Source organism: Hemicordylus capensis, chromosome 2, assembly GCF_027244095.1.
Source record: "Hemicordylus capensis ecotype Gifberg chromosome 2, rHemCap1.1.pri, whole genome shotgun sequence".
Lineage (NCBI taxonomy): Eukaryota > Metazoa > Chordata > Lepidosauria > Squamata > Cordylidae > Hemicordylus > Hemicordylus capensis.
This window is the reverse complement of record NC_069658.1, coordinates 48,776,112-48,779,968: the sequence shown is the minus strand read 5'-3', so window position 1 is coordinate 48,779,968 and position 3,857 is coordinate 48,776,112.

Sequence of the window (3,857 nt, the reverse complement as noted above, 5' to 3'; positions counted from 1 at the left end):
AAGTGGATTGCAATTTGCAAAGACAGACAGACTAAGCAGAGGTGGGGGGTGGACTCGGCTTCTCTTTGTTCTGCTCAGTCTGAGTCAACAAGTCATCAAGTCAAAACAAAGGGACTCTCTTTGTTTTGCAAAGGGACTCTCAAACAAACTTGACCAGAGCCAGGTAGAAAGAGGCTCTCCTCCCCTCGTTTGCTCTCTGGGTTAGACTCTCTGTGCATGCACATAGTCACTCCTCACCTCATGTGTGAGGGAGGCTCTTCAGATCAGAGTGAGGAGAAAGGAGACATGGGGAGCAAGACCACAGGCACAGTCTCATTTCAAAGAGGAAGCATCCTTTATCATTCATATTTCAAAAACAGTAAGCAAAAATGGAGGGGTGCATATAATGGGGGATGTTTTGTAAAATGGGGAGATACCAGGCATGAAATCACTCTGTGTCTGTGATTCTGGGGGTGGCAGAGTATTGAATGCAAAACATGCAGTGCCTGTAGAATCCAGGGCAAAAATGCAGTATGTTTTAGTTGCTTAATGCAGTATAATGTTCAATTTAATTTTCAGTATGATTATTATTTTGAGTAGAATTGAGTTAATTGAGTAGAATTTACAGGCATAGGTAGGGACTATTTTTTAAAGGGTGAAAATAAGGAGCAAGGACTACTTGAGTGTTTTGCCTGCTTAATCATGAATGTATGCACAAAACTGAGATTAATTGGCACAAAGAAAAAAGCCTGTGTGTGATCTTGTGTAAGTTTCAATAATGAGATAGAGGGGAGTAAGAAGGATTTTGTGAACGTGGTTGTTCATGCTGGCCAGTGAATTGCTGTGAAATGAATACCTTACTTATATGTTACACCTTAGTTTAAAGAATAAACATACGGATCTCTCTCTCTCTCTCTCTCTCTCTCACACACACACACACACACACACACACACACACACACTCTCCTCATTCAGTTCTGGAAATGTAAAGGTAAAGTGTGCTATTGAGTTGGTGTCTACTCCTGGTGACCACAGAGGACAGAGCCATGTGGTTGTCTTAGGTAGAATACAGGAGGGGTTTACCACTGCCATCTCCCGTGCAGTATGATATTATGCCTTTCAGCATCTTCCATGTAGCATATGTATAAATGTGGTGTAGTGGTTAGAGTGCTGGATTAGGACTGGGGAGACCCGAGTTCAAATCCCCATTCAGCCATGATGACTCTGAGCCAGTCACTTCTCTCTCAGCCTAACCTACTTGACAAGGTTGTTGTGAAAGAGAAACTCAAGTATGTAGTACACCGCTCTGGGCTCCTTGGAGGAAGAGGCATCTCATAGAAACTGGTGGGGAGAGAGAACTTAAAACAGTGCTATTGTAGGACTGAAGGGAAGATTATCAAGTGACTTATAGAGTGAATTAAGATGCCATCCACTTCAGTTTCTAACTATCCTGCAGGAACTGGGCTACATAGGAACACATATATCCAAACTATTTTATTAGCACATAGAATTGTGCTTTCTTAATAGTTACAAGTGATACTTCATTTGAAGTATTTATAGTAACCTATAAGTAACAGAGCCAGTGTGGTGTAGTGGTTAGAGTGCTGGACTAGGACTGGGGAGACCTGAGTTCAAATCCCCATTCAGCCATGAAACTAGCTGGGTGACTCTGAGCCAGTCACTTCTCTCTCAGCCTAACCTACTTCACAGGGTTGTTGTGAAAGAGAAACTTAAGTATGTAGTACACTGCTCTTGGCTCCTTGGAGGAAGAGTGGGATATAAATGTAATAATAATCTGTAAGGGACAGAGGAGCCATGAGATTTCATAACCCCATGAGAAATGAACCTGTTCTTCTATATGCCATAAATAATATAGCTTGAGAGGCAGATCCTTATCTCTTCTCAGCTATCCTGGAGACCTTGTAAAGTCAGAGCCAGAGGTGAGGGGCTGGAGGTGAGATATGTTTTTGTGTGCCGCACTGTGCATGGCGCATTATTTGCGTGTAGGAACATAGGAAGATAGGAAGCTGCCATATACTGAGTCAGACTATTGGTCTATCTAGCTCAGTATTGTCTTCACAGACTGGCAGCAGCTTTTCCAAATTTGCAGGCAGGAATCTCTCTCAGCCCTATCTTTGGAGAAATGGACTTCGGACGTAAACCCCCACCCCACCCATTACCTGATGTGCCTTGTAATCCCCCACCCCCGAGTTACAGTACTACCTGCATATACTTCATAACTTGTGTGTTTCCACATTCTTGTGTGTAAATCTTTGTAGATATATCATGTACAGACAACCACTTTGTATATAATTGTGCTTTGGCAACGTACTGTATGCTTTGGTAGTTTGTTGGTTCAATAAAAAAATCTTGTCCTATAAAAATCTTGTCCTATCTTTGGAGAAGCAAGGGAGGGAACTTGAAACCTTCTGCTTTTCCCAGAGCAGCTTCATCCCCTGAAGGGGAATCTCTTCCAGTGCTCACACATCAAGTGTCCTATTCATATGCAACCAGGGCGGAGCTCGCTTAGCTAAGGGAACAAGTCATGCTTGCCAGCACAAAACCAGCTCTTCTCCTATTGTATCAGTTTGAATCTGTAGCTGACATTTCCATCAGTTCCCCCTAATTGTCCTTTCAAGTGGCAATCACAGAAGCTGATGACAAAGGTGTGCTATCCCTTTAAATGCCACAGGCCTTGGACGGTTCTAAGCCAGGCCTGCCTTCTGACAGCTGGGATGGATTCTTCAGCCTTGAATTTGTCAAACAGGCTTGGCTGCTGTTCCCTGATGGCTTGCTTGAATTCTTGCAGTCCTCAATCTGGTCTCTCTTTATTTTATTTTATTTATTTATCTATTAGATTTATATACCGCCCTTCCAGAATGGCTCAGGGCGGTTCACAACATGATAAACAATTAAAACAAATTAACTATTAAAACTGGGTAACCATTCCCCAGGTCATCAGTATCTAGCCAGCAATGACTCTCTTCCCTGGTAAACTGACTTCCTGAAAAGGAACAGGCACCTTAGCTCTTTGCCTGCCCTTCCTCCTTCAGCTCTGACTCCATCTTCAGCCTTCTTCCTAAGACCTCTGTCCCATGCAGTATCTTCCACCCAATCTGCCTGAAACCCAGTAGGACCGGGGAGATCAGAGTTCAGATCCCCATTCAGCCATGATACTTGCTGGGTGACTCTGGGCCAGTCACTTCTCTCTCAGCCTAACCTACTTCACAGGGTTGTTGTGAGGAGAAACCTAGGTATGTAGTACACCACTCTGGGCTCCTTGGACGAAGAGCAGGATATAAATGCAAAATATTAATTAATAAAATAAAAAAATAATAAAAATACATAATTATATTATATACAATGTTATGTACATAATTACATAAAATCTTTGTGTATTAAATTTTGAATACACACTAATTGTATATCGAATTTTTATTTTTCACGATAACTAAGGGCGCTCAACAGAGTGTTGCATCTGGTCGCCAGATCCCCTAGAGCCGACCCTGCCAATTTCTTAAAAACCCTGCCAATTTCTTAAAAACAGCGCAACTATACGTTCGGAGAGATGCTTGGGAGCTGATGATGCAAAGCAGAGGTGGAATCTAGGCTTTGCAAAAAGAAATCGAGTCCTCCGAGCTTTCTTCTCTCCCGCTGTCAAGCACAAAGCCAATTGGCCAGCTGGAATCCAAATGCAAATAGCACAGAACGCCACAGACCACTGAGGAGTCGCGAAGAGACTAGGGCGGCGATTCATTGGTCGCTGTCCCCGTGGCGAGATGGCGCGTGGCCCCCTCCTGATCTGTCGGGCGCTGCGCAGCTTCCCTCACCGGTTACTAAGACGACGGGCTGGGTGACGTTTACTCAGCTGGGCGTGG